The sequence below is a fragment of the Mixophyes fleayi genome, chromosome 1 (assembly GCF_038048845.1).
Source record: "Mixophyes fleayi isolate aMixFle1 chromosome 1, aMixFle1.hap1, whole genome shotgun sequence".
NCBI classification, from domain to species: Eukaryota; Metazoa; Chordata; class Amphibia; order Anura; family Limnodynastidae; genus Mixophyes; species Mixophyes fleayi.
The window spans coordinates 339,856,106-339,873,676 of record NC_134402.1 but is presented as its reverse complement, the minus strand read 5'-3'; positions in this window follow the sequence as shown (position 1 = coordinate 339,873,676).

The following is a 17,571-nucleotide window of genomic DNA, read 5'->3' as shown; positions in this document are numbered from 1 at the left end:
CAAGGCACCACTAAGAACAAGTAAGGGCCTCAATGTAATATATTGTTTTTAAAAATAGGTAATCCTGATGGCAGGGGGACCTACGCTCCATCTTGGCCACTAGCAGGTTGTCCAGCCCTGACTTGAGGTCAGTATGTAAATACAAAGTGAAGTGTATCCAATTCAAAATGACTAGGGTGTAGCTAGGTAAAATGTATATATATATTATTACCACTACATGACATGTGCCACTTGGGGGATAGCAATGGTACTAAAGGACCGCCTGCTCTTTAAGTGAGAATTATGGGGGCTAACAGAAGCACCTAATGTTTCAAAATTCAAAGTTTACAATAAGAAACAATTTGAAAATGATAAATAAATTAAATTAAGTTTTTTCAACTTTGTGAAAACAATAGTTACTATGCGGACAGCAAATTGTTCAAGAAACTGATTCACCAAAGAAATAAATTCACTGTTAATCAGATCACCCAAACATAGATATCCATTTCCAATTCCTGCTTTCTCCAAAAATAAAATCCTCGTCATATTAATCAAGGTGTTTATAAATCTGGTGGTTAGCTATTGAGCTTCTCCATTTTTCAATTACCCCAGCATGTTGGCCTGGAATTTGTGTTCTGCTTGATGCTTAGCATACACTACGATTCTGGGAGCCCGTTAGACTGTGTCAAAGTCGTATAATTGGATGAACGAAAGTATATTGATTAATATTGTTTTGCCGTGCGATTGCGATCCGTACGCCACGTAACACAGATCCGTCCACCACGTAACACGTGGCGTGGTGCGATCGCACGATACAATACACACGCACACACTCGCATTACAACATTTAGTTATTTATATAATTCATATTGGTTCCGTTACACTGTAATTTATGAGCAGATAGTATTTGGTTTATTATTAGTCTATATGTATATATATATATATATATAATGATTATATGTACACTTCAGTAATATCATCATCATCATCACCATTTATTTATATAGCGCCACTGATTCCGCAGCGCTGTACAGAGAGCTCATTCACATCAGTCCCTGCCCCATTGGAGCTTACAATCTAAATTCCCTAATATACACACACACATACACATAGACAGAGAGAGAGACTAGGGTCAATTTTGATAACAGCCAATTAACCTACCAGTATGTTTTTGGAATGTGGGAGGAAACCGGAGCACCCGGAGGAAACCCACGCAAGCACAGGGAGAACATACAAACTCCACACAGATAAGGCCATGGTCGGGAATTGAACTCATGACCCCAGTGCTGTGAGGCAGAAGTGCTAACCACTTAGCCACAGTGCTGCCAGTGATATTCAAGGTTCAGTTTATAGGAAAGGTATCATGCCTAGTATCATATTAAAACCCTATTCATCAGCAGCTGTCCGGTTCCATCGCCGAAGAGATCGCATATTGCATACTCTAGTTATTGATGTTAGGGAATAAACCTTTGTATGATGCTGGCTATGAAATGCTAATTGTAACTGGAGCATTGGCGGGAAGAAAGGAGCTCATCCCCTGGAGAGACGACCCCCACCTTTGGATTCCTTAGATTGAATCAGCCTATGACCTGTTTAGCCTGGACCCATCTGATGTCTGGACCTATAGAAGCAAGCCAAGTCATTTGCATTGTTCTCTGTAACACTGACTGTGTATATATGATCATAGCTGTGCACCAAGCTCTCAGTCTTCGCTGATCACAGTATTCAAAGGTGAATCACTGTCCAGGGGTGCCGGTGGTTAGCGCAGCGAGCGCATGCGATAAGAGCGCGGTATGTATGTAACTTTTGGTATTGGCTGTACTGTACTGTATCATAATATAATAATGTATTGAATTGTTGACTATTTACATCTGCTAAAATAAATCACTTTGTGCGTTAGAAACACAATACAATCGCCTATGCAATGCTTATTTGAAAACGATAGAATTACTTTAATAACTGTTTTAGACCTAATTGACTGCATATTACAGTATGTACGTGCCCTTCATTCATTGGCTAATCCTTAGTCATTGCTCTTATCTATGAAATGAAAACTAAAGCTGCTTAACTCCTCTGAATTGGGGCTGAAGCTAAACATAACAGCAAGACAACTATATATTAAGCTTCTAGTACAATTGTATGTTAAATGTTAGTTGGCCAGGTGTATTGCTATATGTGGAACTGACATGTCCGGCTTGCATACCAGTATTATACATTTTAAATAGAGAGATAGAAACTCATTTTATTTGCATGTCTTCACTGTGATGAAATGAGCAATATTGGTGTACAATAACTTGGAGCTATAGAGATAAATTTGTATCATTTCCCTATTGTCAGCAAGGTCTCCTGAATTTCCACCCACTGGAAAAATTCAGCATGTACAATTATACTAATTAACTGAGCTGTTCTGTGCTGAACCAAATTACCAATAAATATATCCGCTAATGAGTCTGGGATTACTGTGGTCTGGATGGAAGAACTCTTTCCTCTTACTGTAAAATTACTCATCCGTGGGATTTTAATGATGTCACTGGAGGAATGGCAAGCACGCAGAGATATACCCCAGATGAAAAGAAGATGGAATGTTTGTCAAGATTGATTAAAACCATTCATAGTCACCATAAACACACACAAACAGTCTCATATATAAATGGTTCAGTTTGGGAACAAACAGAAATGTGCCTAGTTTGTTTGCTATGTTATTCTGCCATTTATTTTGCAGCATATAGATTATGCTATTTAATTCAATATATAAGGTATAAGGTCACACTCATATTTAATTTTCAGCGATATAGTAGGAAATTGCTGTCATTATAATTAATATTTTTTTCTGTCCTTAATGTTCACCATTCTGTTTGCATCACACAAATTATGCACAGACAAAATAATACCAACATTGTTATGTTTGAGTATGAATTAGTTTAACATTAGCAATAATCTGTTACTCTGGATAAGTAAATTATCTGATAAAACAGGTCTACTTTTGAGTGGCTCTTGTTTCTAGTGTCCTATTATTTTGTACAGTACTTTGGATTTTTATTTATAGCACAAAGAGCCAAATACATCTATAACTTATACGATTTAATATTTACCCGTGGCCCAAAAATGAACGGATAAATCTATTTTTGATTCCATTTTATGTCAGCGTGGAATCTTCTAAAAATTCAGACCAACCCTTGATGAACAACATGATAAGAAGCCTCTCGTGTGGATCTTGGCACCTTATATTAAATTTGCAGAGAAAGATTGGATTGTAAAAAAACTATAGCAATTCCACCCACTACTATGATTTGCAATATAACACCAACAGTTTAGTGTATGAGAGGCTGATCACTCATTAATGTCACACAAGTCACTAGATGTAAAGAAAGACTTTGCCATAAAGACATTCATTAAACTGCTGTTTGGCACTTTGGCTTTAGAAAAAAAAGGAAGCTCCCAGAGACTAAGGGAGTCTTATTGGTCAGATGGTCCCTTTGAAGTCACTTTAGCCAATTGCAAAAGTCCATTTAATGCCTCCCATAATTCTGAATAGAAGTCTATAAATGTCCATTATAGATGAATCCACATGCTCACAGTCATTGGTTCCTGTTATTAATGACAGCATAGGGTTCTAGTCATTAATAATAAAATGTAAAATACAGAAAAAAATTAAGTTAAAAGAAGAATTCTACAATGCTCCCTGACCATACAACTACATCAAATCTTGCATGAGATACACATATTGGGTAACACTATACTTTAAAAGTACACACTATACTCAAAAGTACATTAGATAATTAAAGTTTTAGGTAATTTAGTGGGCTTCTATTCATTTTGCTACAGTTTTGGAAGAATTTTAAAATACCTTTTATCATTAAAGGGTTAATCTAGTACAACAATTAAATTTGATAACAAAAAAAATGTAAGGTGACTTTATTAGTGCCCGTAAATTTTCCAAGATGCTTGGAAATTCGCTACATGAATATTTGTTTACTCAACAGATTCAGCAAATTTTTTGCTGACAAATTCTGGTCAGCAGGTGGCAGTGCAGGAACATCCTTAATCCCTTGAGGCGGCTGTTAGTATTAGATCTGTACAAAAATTGATCGAATCGTGGCAGCTAATTTATATACAAATAGATTATTTTGCATTGTATGTTTTCGAAATAAAAAGAGTGGACATATTTTAATCTTTGATGGCACCTAATGTTCTCTACTGATTAAGTACTGGCAAAAAAATAAAATATAAGAGAAAATGACATCCTTATTTCTGTTTGTGACATATTTATAGAATTGCCGGTAGAAATGGGAATTCCTATTGCCAGAAAGGCTTTCCAATGTCTTTGCACTGGGAAGCCTATTTAACAAATACCACTGTGATACCTGTTCTTTTATTGCCATCGTAGGACGGCAATAACAGACCAGAGGTATTAAACAATGTTTTATTTATTACTTGAATAAGCATGAGGCTGATAAAGGGATGGAGTCAAAAAGATATGTCTAAATCAATCATTCGAACTGTCTTCAAGTGTCATAAAATGAACACTGAGAATGGTAGTTCCATAAACCAAACTGAACAGATTTAAAGGAGACAATACTCTTTTTATGTTTTTTTAATCCCCAGTTCAAAGATGATATGAACACATTGTTGTTTATTTTTCCTTATGGGTGAAAAAACAAGTAGATTTTTTTATTTTCTCTGTAGCACGATAAGTTTTTCTTTATAAAGTGCAGCAACATTATTGCAACAAAGTAAATGACTACTTTTAATATATGGTGGCTCGTGCTGATGATACTGAGTAAGTGAAAGGAAGGGTATTTGAAAGTCCAGAATGTTTTCATTCGTAGTTCACTTCATATCTGTGACAGGATGGACCGCCTATGCCACCCTGTCTGTTGTTGCCGGGAACCGCTGGGCTTGCCACCGTTCCCTTTCGTTATCCCAAATGCGCCCACTTGCCGCAGTAGGAGGGGCTTATAATGCTGTCACCACTGAACTGATTTATGGTGCTCAGAACCACGTTCCTTCAGGTTAACTGTCACTGCTAGTGTACTCCTGTGCTGGTACACTTGGGCTGGTAACTCCGGATCTCTTACTATGGATCCGGGTTGCTGTGGATGGATTCTCCCTGGCCTATCACACTGACCAGAGCTGCATGAGTAGCAGGCAGAGCGGTGGTACTGGAAAAGCTTGGGTCCAAACCTCAGACAGTCGGAAAACAGATTAGATTTTGGGTCTAATCTATAGATCACAGGAATACAGCAATATTGAAGATGTTTTCAAGCAGGTCTTTGAAGCAGAGTGATGTTTATTGCTCAAGTGTCCTGACAAGGACAGTCCCATTGATTTAAGGTATCAGTGGTCAGGTCAGATAGAACATCAGAATGATACATTTCAGTGTACAAGTCAGTGCATTTATACCTTTCAGACATAGGCTATTTTTAGCATCAGGATATACTCTATTTACACAAACATAGATTTACATGCATTGCAAAGCCACTGATATTTATACTTAGCTATGAAATTCCTAAAAACCTTGCTGTGATTTCCTGGATCTTATTTCAGAAGCAGGAGACCCACTAGCAAGTCAAAAGGTCTGATTGGCATGAATACTTCAGACAGTCGCCGAATACCCATTCCCACAGAACAACAAAAAAAACCCAAAACAAGCTACTTCCCCACATCACAATACACCAAAGGCTTGGTAAACACAGGTTCATTGTATCAGATATATACATCAGAAATAGGCATATCCTACAGCAAGGTTGAACAAAATTAAATTTCTTCCCCTGGTCTCAGAAATAACGATTTCCTATATCACAATATACACAATATCAAAAATATGTGCACTGCAATTACATAAATAAGTCCCCTGCGCTATTTGCTTTAAGTAAGTTTTTACCAAAAATTATTTAATAGTGATCCAGTCACAATACCCATGAAAATCTGCTCACAAGTAAATAGGTTAGATTCAGTTGGTTATATTGCCACCAGAATGGCCAGAATGCAGCAGAACAGGTAATAACACTCATATTTAAATCTTATTGCCAGTTGGGTGATTTTATTTTATATAATCTTTTTATTGAAGACAAATGTGACATAACAATTATAACATGTGACACATTCAGCTTGTACAGTATACATAAGGGTTAATATTAAAATACATAAAATTACAATAGACATATGAACTTGTTATTTGTTCACTCTCCCCACCATTTGGGTGCTTAATTTTAATTGTATGTAATTTTCTTTTAAGACAAATGAGATTAATAAAAAAATAAGAGAGTCTAAGTTGGGGTAATACTTTGTCTATAAAAATGATCAGATATAAACTTAAGGCCTGAAAGTCAATTTAAAAACTGGAATATGTTTTTATGGGTTATTACTATTTGCTATAAAAATGGTGGTGTAATTATCTATTGTGTCTGAACCTACCTCATTAACAATCCTATATGTTACAGTTGATGCACTACCAATATTAATTAACAGTTTTAATTATTTTAGTTTTAATAAAGCTTTATTATTTGAAAAAAATTCAAGGAGAAGCACCGGTAATAAATGAGAATTCCTTCCTTTCACAAGACAACATGTAGTGAGTATGACAGATTAATTACACCCTGCAAAAACACACACATATTGTATGTAATCCTTTTCCTATCAATAGTGCATTGCCATATTCTATGACAAGGAAGACACCCATAATTATTCCTTGTAATTGCTTTGGCCTGTTGACACATTGTGCTAAGTGGAAAGATTTAATTATCAGGTATGATATCACTGTTGTAAAACTTTAAGAATTGATATCTGCCTATAACTAAGCAGCTTATTCAGTGACATAATTGTTAGTCACAATACAATCATTTCTAGCTCTTGTTAGTTACCCTAGTAATTTATTCACATATACAACAAACCAATTTGATCATCTGAACTGTTAAGCTGGGTACACACTACAGAAACTTTCTTACCATTGACTGATATAAAAGAAAGTCCCGGTTAGCATGCCGATTCATGTGTACACACTATACATGTTTTACAAGAGTTACCTTAAGAACTGTGTTCTACAACTGTCATAACAATTGGCTGAAAAGATCTTAAGTCTGTAAACTCTAATGGGATTCTGATTGTTAGTGCATGCACATTGCAGGATTGAAACAACATTGTTCCATTGGTGAATGAGATTCTTAGTTCAGTTTATCAAATGAAACTAGTCATGGGCACTCTAGACTGCGCCCAATTTGTCCTGGCATCAATCTATGCCCCTAATGTGCAGCAAGGTGCTTTTTACACTGACTTTTTCCAGTATCTCCTGCAGGCTCACACGGGCATGACAATTGTGGGTGGGGACTTTAATACTGTCCTAGACCCATCACCTGACCACTCTACAACTGACCACACCTCTTCATGCCATCTGACAGAGTCACGCAAACTACAGTTGCAACTCACCCTCCACAACCTATAACGATGCCTGGCGGGTTATGTACCCTACAGCCATAGATAACACACATTTCTCTGATCCCCATAATCTCTATTCTCGTCTAGAGTTCTTTTTTGTAGATCACAACACCACACTTGGTCCAATCACTCAGCGAGTCATCTTGAAATGCGAACCTCCCTCCCTCCTTGTGCTCGCCCTAAGAGGCGCCTCAATTAATCACTGCTACTTAATAGTGAAAATGTTCTTGAGGTCAGGAAAGCATTGACGGACTATGTCACCCATAATGCCACTTCAGAGATTTCACAAGCAATACTTTGGGAGGCACATAAGGCTACGCTGCTTGGTGTCCTGACTCATTTGGCAACAGCCCGCAAACGAGTGAAAAAATACTATAAAATCCTTGAAAATCAAATAATGATCTCAACGCCCAACATCACCAATAACATACTTATCAAAAGTTGCTCTCCTTAAGAGGTCAATTAAACAAAATACTCTCTAAAACAGCAGATACCACCCTTTCATGGGTCCATCAACAATTTTATGAGAGAGGGAAGAAGGCAGACACTCTTCTTGCACGCAACGTTAAGATGTGCCGTACACGTAATTGAATGCTATTCCTAAAAGCTGCAGATGGCTTCCTACTATATGACCCAAAACTCATAGCACAAAGATTTCTAGATTATTATGCTGCGTTATACAATCTCCCACCCACAGCCGCACATGTCATCTCCCCAAACTTACAGAGGCACAGCTGGAATACCTTAATACAGATATTACATCAGAAAAAGTAGTATAGACCATCAAATTCCTCAAAAGGCGTTCAGCTGCTGGCCCCGATGGCTTCACTGCACTTTATTATAAGACATTTAGGGTTTCTCTGGTCCCCATGCTCCTAAGGTTGTTCAATGCTGGAGAGAGCTCTGGTAGTAGTAATACCCAAACCATCATCAATCATCATCAGTTATTTATATAGCGCCACTAATTCCACAGCACTGTACAGAGAACTCATTCACATCAGTCCCTGCTCCATTGGAACTTACATTCTAAATTCCCTAACATAGACATAGACACATATAGATAGAGAGAGAGACACTAGGGTTAATTTTGATAGCAGCCAATTAACCTGCCAGTATGTTTTTTGGGAGGAAACTGGAGCACCCGGGGGAAACCCACGCAAGCACAGGGAGAACATATAAACTCCACACAGATAAAGCCATGGTCGGGAATCAAACTCATGACCCCAGTGCTGTGAGGCAGGAGTGCTAACCACTAGGCCACTGTGCTGCCCGGATCGCAACCCTATATATGCGGGTAGCTACAGACCAATATTATTATTAAATGTAGACTTGAAACTATTTGCTAAAAATCTTAGCCAATAGATTGGGCAGAGTGTTGCCCTCACTAGTACACCCTTACCTGAAGTAGGCTTTGGATCCAACCGACAGGCCTCAGATAACACCAGAAGGCTTATTGATCTCCTTCCTCATGCCAACCACTCTGTCCTCCCTGCTCTTGTGGTGGCCTTAGATGCTGAAAACGCATTAGAACGAGTAGCCTGCCTGTTTATACAGTGTACACTGGTGTGCATGGGAATTCAGGGTGCTTTTTTTTAGGGGTATTTCAGCCTTATACTATAACCCTTTGGTCGTGGTCCTGGTGAATGGCTATACATCCTTGCCTTTCACTATTTACAACGGCACCCTCCAGGGGTGTCCTCTCTCGCCCCTACTTTTTGCCCTGATCACGGAGCCCCTGGCGGCCCGAGTCCAACTTAAGCCAAATATTTCTGGGGTCAAAACAGCCACATGCGAATATATGATTGCTCTTTATGCAGATGATGTCATTCTGACTGTCACCAACCCCCATATATCACTGCCTAACCTACTCCAAAAATAGAAAAATATAGCACCCTTTCCAATTATAGAATAAATACAGATACGTCTGAAGTATTGGACTTGAATATGACACCAGCTACCATCCAAGCATTTAAAGCAAATGATCAATTCCACTGGCAAACACGGAAACTTAAATATTTAGGGATCTATCTCACGAAAACATACTCTCAACTCTATGCAGCAAACATTCCCTGTCCTTTTAGATTCCATTAAGTCGAATATCAACCATTGGACTAAACACCTTTTTTCTTGGTTTGGCGCATTGCCACCGTCAAGATGAATGTCCTGCCTAGACTGCTATATATTTGACAAACACTACCTATTCACATACCTGCCAATGTTATGACTAATCTACAACAGACCTTCACGAAGTTGATATGGGCCGGACATAAACCCAGAATCCGCATGTGGATCCTCTACAGACATCAGACTTCAGGAGGACTTGGTGTCCCACATCTATGAAAATATTACCTGGCCACTCACCTCTCCCAATGCGTTACACAGCATTAATCCCCTACCAATGGATATGGACGTACATTGAGTCAGAATTATTACACTATTACTCACCCTATGTACTGTTATGGACACCTCCAAAATGAAGACTCACCACAATCTTCCAAATACCCACAATTAAATTATTTTTATCTATTTGGGTATTTGGGACCACGACACATGCGCATATCAGTTGCTCTCTGGCCACTCTCTTTTATCCCCTCTGCGGAACTCATCTTCTTTCCCTCCAGGACAGGATCATCGCTTGTTTCATCATTGGATGAAACAGAATTTATTAATCGACTAGGACCTTGCTCCCATGTGAATTCGACCCACATTTGAAGCCCTCAGAACTACATTAACCCTCTCCAACCGACTCTTTTACCAATACCTCCAACTCCGACACTTCTTTATCTCACTCAAACTCCCTCTGGCCTCTGACCAACGTTCACCTCTTGAATCCCACTGCAGTGGTTCCCTCTCTGAAAGGTTTAATCTCAAGTACATATCAAATTCTGCTACGGCACAACCAACCACTCAAAGACTACACGAACTAGCTTGGGAAAGAGTGAGACCCTGGATCCGAAAGAGTGGTCCAAAATAAAATTGAATTTGGCAAAAACATCAATCTCAGTCAGGATTAAAGAAAATGCCTATAAGATCCATTATAGATGGTACTGGGTCCCTACAAGCATCCAGTCTGTTTTCCCTGCATCCTCTGATCTCTGCTGGCGAGACTGTGGTCATAGAGCCATCCTGATGCATATATGGTGGTCCTGCCCACAGATACACCCTTACTGGCGAGCTATTCACACGCTTTAAAATCCATAACTGACGTTAACATTCCTGATACAGTGCTTCTGCCTAGACCTATTCCTAACATTTCCCGCCCTATGCAGAAACTGATACGCCATATCCTTAATGCTGCAAATTGTCTCATCGCAACTTGCTGGCAGCAACCTACTGCACCCTCGCTATCAGAGATTATCCAAAGTATATTGGCAATTTATCGTATGGAGAGCATAATGGCCACATTACATGACACTCCATCTAATTTTCATACTGTATGGACTCCCTGGATAAATTATTATGATGTGAACCCTCCCATGTCCATCACCAGGGGCCTGATTCATTAAGGATCTTAACTTAAGAAACTTCTTATTTCAGTCTCCTGGACAAAACCATGTTACAATGCAAGGGGTGCAAATTAGCATTCTGTTTTGCACATAAGTTACATACTGACTGTTTTTTCATGTAGCACACAAATACTTGATAGCTTATTTGTACACTGAAATTTAAAGTTGATATTTGTGTGCTACATGAAAAAACAGTCAGTATTTAACTGATGTGCAAAACAGAATGCTAATTTGTACCCCTTGTATTGTAACATGGTTTTGTCCAGGAGACTGAAATAAGAAGTTTCTTGAGTTAAGTTCCTTAATGAATCAGGCCCCAGATCCCTACTACGGAGCAATATCCTTCCCCTCGACCCCTTACCTCAGAAAATCCACTTGATGACTATTAATTAAACCTCTGCTCCACTTTCCCCACCCACTCTGATCACCCCCCTCCCCCTCCTTAGTCTGTCTCCCCCACAACTTTGCCCAGAGGTATCATATATTGCTGTTTTCTTCATGTTTTGATGTATATTGTTGTCATACCTATATGACTATTGTTTTATATATGTTGTATTTTTGCCTTTCAAAATCTAATAAAAAGTTCTATTAAAAAAAAAAATCAAATACGATGATACGATGAGCTTCGGAATAATAATCGTTTATCGTATGCGATATTGGGCCAAATAGTCATTTTTCGGTTGAATGGGCCGATAATCAGCTGAAAACACTGTAGTGTGCACCCAGCCTCAGCTCAGATGATAAAATCTATCCCATGCTTCCTATTGAGTAAGGTAAAACAGACAGAAAGTTAGAAGTACCTATTAAACCAAAGTTTCACTACTCCAAAAATTATCAGTCAGAAATAACCCCTCGTCAGTGGATTGAGCCTTGAATGATCGGGATAAAGCATTTCAGAAAAGGTTTACTTGGGCCTTCTACAGGTAAGAGCTACTTGACATTGGAACCCTGATACATATATTGTGCTGGTCCTTTTATCACAGATATCTGAAACATATTGCATTACTTAAACTGGAACTGCTGTAATCTTTTGGTCTGACAATTATCAGTTCCCATTTGATGGCTACCTACATGATGACTGCCTTGTAAACTTAACTTCTGACAAGGAGCATTAGCAAACAGAGAAGAGCTTGAAGGATTGTGTCATCTCAGGTCATAATAGGACAAAGGTACAAATATTTATCACTGATTATAGCTTTAAAATCTATAAGCGTCACCAACCAAAGCCCTCTTATCCAGGTTTGGGAACTCTTATCCAGACATTTGCTGTCAAGGAAATCACGCAAGTCTGAACGTTTGGTGCAGCTGTCCTCTGCCGATTTTATTAAGCAGAGATATAAAATACAACTTAAAAATAAACACATTGTCTGTCTGGCTACTAATACTTTCCTGCCACTCCAGGTGCTGTTAGGGACCAAGGTCCACCACCATGCCAATCTACCTGCCTAGACCCTCCTCCATCAAGTGCACACGATTGGGCCTATAAAGATGCGGAAAGCAAAACTTTATCCGTGGGAGCTCAATCTGAACACCATTAATGGAATTCTCTGCATCATTTCAACCACTCTACCATCAGAAAAATTCCTCCAAACCCACCTTGAAATAATATCAGACCAGCAAATAACAAGATGAGGCCACCTGGAAACCACAATTTAATTCTCAAAATCAGATCAATTGAAGTGCCATGGCCAAAAACTGATATACAGTAGCTCAATGCCCAAAGGAATGCCCAATCACCCAGATTTTCAGTGGCCTGTAATGCAGGAGAAAAAATCCAAATGTCAAAACCCAATAAGTAGAGCAGACACCAATTAATTGCAAATGGAGAAAGCAACACAAGCGGGAACAAATCACCCAAGTGGCTGGAAAGGAGAACAAGATGGCTTAAGAAAAAGAGAGAGTGATGAATCAGAAAGAGAAATAAAACAGCCAGAGAGAGGAGAACAGGTAACACATACTAAGGTAACACCACAAAAAACCCTCAGGAGCCAATGACCAAACAGATATCCGTTGATACGCATCAGATTTCCATCTCCCAAACTTATGAATACTCTCAATGGAAGCTCCAACACCAACGGTCGCTGATGTACCCGCCTCAATCTGAAATACCGACTATCCATCCCCAGCTGCTCCAATTTTCATTTGAGAAAACAGAGAACTGGTACTTTGGTACGTGCCAAATTTAAAAACAAACATCAAATTGAAAGCAACACAAAATTAACCTTCGCAAGAGGATGATAACAGACAGGGAAGACGCACCCTGCTTGTTAATGGTCTGCACCACACCCAAGTTATTGCACCAAAACACAATCTTTTTCGCTTGGAACCAAGGTGCGCAAAGCTCCAACACCACAACAACAGGAAACAATTCGAGCCGGACCAGGTTAGATGTCCAACCTGCAGCCGTCCACTTCCTGGCCAATCCCCATCAAAATATGCGCCAAAGACCACCGCCCCCCGCAGCGTCTGTGAAAGGCTGCAACTTACTGCTGTATTCTATGCCGGCTTAACAATCTGCCAGACACAAGCAAGGTGTGCCAATGAAGGATGAGAGCAGCACCAAGGCCCTAAATCTATCCCAATGCCCAGGTGACAGAGCGTCAGCCAACACATTGTCAACTCCCAGGACATACCGAGCTAGAAAGCAAACATCAAATTGCAAGCAACGCAAAACTAACTGTTGCATAAGAACGATAACAGAGAAAACGCACCCTGCTTGCTAAAGGTATGCACTTTAGTCAAGTTATCGCAGCAACAACTCCAATGCCACAACAATAGGAAACAATTTGAACAGGACCAGGTTAGATGTCCAACCCAGAGCAGCCCTCTCCCCGGCCAATCACCATCAAAACACTCGCCGAAATCCACCGCCCCTGCGGTGTCATTAAAAAGCTGTAACTCATTGCTGGACAGAGAGAGCTTGGATCCATTAAACTTTTTCAGAAAAACCTCCCACACCCCCAATTCCTCCCATGTTTCTGCAGACAAGGAAATATGGCAAAGAAGCCTAGTACAACCCACAATAGCTCTTTCAAGCTTCCTGCAGAAGACCCGTCCCATAGGGATAATCCTGCAGGCAAAATTAGAGAGATACAAAAATGATTGGGCCTTCCGCAAAGTCACCTTGGCAGATCTCCACCAGGAGCTTACTCACCTTATCAGCGGGGAGCTGACACAACCCGAAAGCAGAATCAATTTCCACAAACAAATAAAACTAACAGGTAGTAGGACCTCTGTCTTATCATGGAACATGGGAACGTAAGGGAATGAAAATGCACAATCACTGAAAAATGGCCACCAGTAGAAAATTGTCCAACTAAAGCTTGTGCAGTCAGAAAATTCGGGCAACACATCATCAGAAATCATTCTCACCCGGCACACCAGGGTTGTCATCTGAATCGGGAACGCAAAGTGGAACCATATCCATCACTGCCAGCCCAGCATGTCCGTCCAGCTACTGTAGACGCAAAATTCCGGGCACCTGGACCACAGAGGGACCTGCTGAAAGTGAAAGGTTAGGGCGCAGCATGTGACACGACAACCCAGGAAGCCTGTCATTCCCCCTTAACCCCATAAGGGAAAGGAGCCTATTTCAGATTTAATCACAAACCTTAGCCATTTAATTTACTTTGGGCTGATGACCATCCTTCAGTTTTAATTCTTTTGATGATATTGTCAGATTGGCTCCATTGTTCATGTTCAATAGATTTGTCCAAAAGTTAAAGTTTTGGAGCAGAAATTAATCCAGGATAAATTTGGGACTATAGCATCCTGTTGGCAAAGATGAAAAGCTCTTCATAATAAACATGTCCAAAATGTACTAAAATCTAAATACAAACAAATTACTTTCAATTTCAGATCAAATTTATTATTTATTTGTAGATTTAATATTGCAATCCCATAACTGTCCTCAGCTGTTGAGTTTATAATGGTAATAGCCAAAGTTAACTTGATGCAGGAGAAATTCATAAGCATTTTACTAAATGATAAAGATTCATCCTGTTTTACAATTTAGCACCCTTGGATTAGAAATAACGTTGGAAACATCTTGCATGTTCTCCACATCAGTGAGAAATACAAAGTAACTGCAGCACACAGTGGGTTAACTTATTGGTAACAACATATAACATTAAGTGGAACGGTGTGTGTATTAATAAAAACACATTTTGAAAAAGTGAACAAAATGAATATAAACAAAAATAAAACTAAAACAAAATAAATCTTTGCATCTTTCGCTGCTCAGTGATATTTACATGTGTGTAACACTTTTTTATAAAATTAACAAATAAAAATGTGTGTATTATAACATATAGAGTACTTCTTACTGCAAATTATCACAGATATTCAATTGGTGTTTAAAATAAGGGGTACAGTATCCCTTATATCATCAATATTAACATATTTAAGCATAATCCTAAAATAAACTTGTTTTTTCCTTGACATAAGGCTGCAATTGTATTTTGAACAGAGACAGCAGCACGGAGTAGAGAATTCCCATAATAAGTGTCAGTGCTATTACAGTTATCTCCCACATGAAAGACTGCTCACTCCCAGGAATTAGCAGGAAGAGTATAAAGCGTCTGTTACACACTCTCTCGATATCAGTTGTGCATGAAAGAGACCATGGTCCCACTTGCTGTCTCTGCAGATCGTTTTGGAAACATCTTGCTTCTGTGTTTCCAAATTTGTTTGGCCACCACCATAGTGATCTGTAATATCTTAGCATTTTCAGCCATTGTATCCACTGGGTCTTTCAGGAGAGAGCAACGAGTTCTATACATGATGAGCACCTGTATTAGTGACTTCTGCACTGGCATTACGTGGTACTATGTTGGGTTATTTGATGTCAGAGACAATTTTCCACGTAAAAATGACACCAAGTTTATAGCAGCAAACTTTGTGGGTATCTCTTACCTTACTATTCTGGCTGCTCAGGTAGATAGATATTGTGCAGTCAATTTCCCCATGTGGTACTTTCACAAAATGACTACAAGCAAGACAGTGGGGATTTTGGTTGCTATCTGGTCTTATACATTTGTGGTCCTGATTTCTCAGAACCTGACTACATCTACCACAGCTCTCAAAATCCAGCTGATTGGCATGCTATTATGGTCACTACTAACTTACACCATTATGGTAGGTCTGAACATCAAATTATTTCTCTTAGCAAAATATCAGCTAAATAAGCTGAAAGGTCCAGACAAAGACTATAAGAAGACCTCTCTTTATTTAATTATAGCTGTAGCGGCCAGTTTCATACTGCTGTGGGGTCCTGTATTCATTAGGTCTATTGTCTGCATCCTGACAACTGTGAGCTGGTGTATTCCTACCAGTAACATATGCACAGATTTCATTGTCATTCTCCCTCGTGTCAATGCTGCAGTGACTCCCTTACTCTATATTTGTGGTTGTTATTTTATCAAGAAGACCTTGCAGGAGAAGTTCTGCAGTTGTCGCTCCCGGATATGTGTGTAAGTGATACAATTCTCTACTAATATATTGCTAACATAGTCTAAGCATGCAAAATTTACATCTCCTTTAAGAGCCCAAAATAATTTTTTTTGCATCTACACAAAGACACCAAAATGTTTGGGCGTGATTAAAAAAAACAACATTGTAAGTATGATATCTAAACTACATAAAAAGTAGAGTATTCTTTTTTCCTACCTCCACTTTGGTAAGTGCAATATGATACTGTCTGGCTCTCTTTTATTTTAGATTAAATTCTTACAAAATGTTATCACAACAAAGGTTGGTAGTTTTGCAACTGCAACATCTTAGGGTATACTTATTAAACTGCTGGCATGAAAAAGTGGTAATGTTGCCGATAGCAACCAGAGTCTAGCTTTCATTTATTTAGTGCATTCTACAAAATAACAGCTAGAATCTGATTGGTTGCTATAGGCAACATCTCCACTTTTTCAAACCCGCAGTTTAGTAAATATACCCCCGTGTCTTATAAATTATAGATACACATATTCACATACTAGACAACATTTAAAGGATACTTTGTCGTTGAGGTCTATATAAGTCCTGCAGAGTGCACCCTGGATGGACACGGAGCACATCTAATGATGTGACCACAACTTATCTGCTGTATTTTAAATGTAGTTTATAAAATATGAATATACAAAAAAAAGTACGTCCAGGGGACATTAGAATGAGTGTTGTGCGGAGACAATTCAAAAACAGATATACACATATTCAAATATGTATCTTCCAGTTCAGTGAACAATGATTCTTCATTGAGGTACTAGACATAGTGAAAACTAATATATAAGGAATGCCATTTAAAAATAGAGCAGTTCTGGTATTTTCAATACTTCTGGCCTAAAGCAGGGCTGGTTACATAGCCAGTCCGGCTGTATGTAGTTGAGCAGAACAGAAGATGTGAACATAATGAGCCGACTAGATTCAGACTTTCAGATAAAATAACAATTAATGTGTCCCACAGACAGTTATGTGCAGCCCTTGTTCATTGAGGTCTGCAACATCTTTGTGGTAGTGCAAAGGTGATAAAGTTCAGTGAACGCATCTACTTACACTGTTTGACCCCCCCACTTTTGAAATTGAAGTAATTCTAATTTCTCCCAAATGACACAGTGTTTATTTGATACACATTGAGATCAGTAATGGGGTCCCGAGGCTGTCA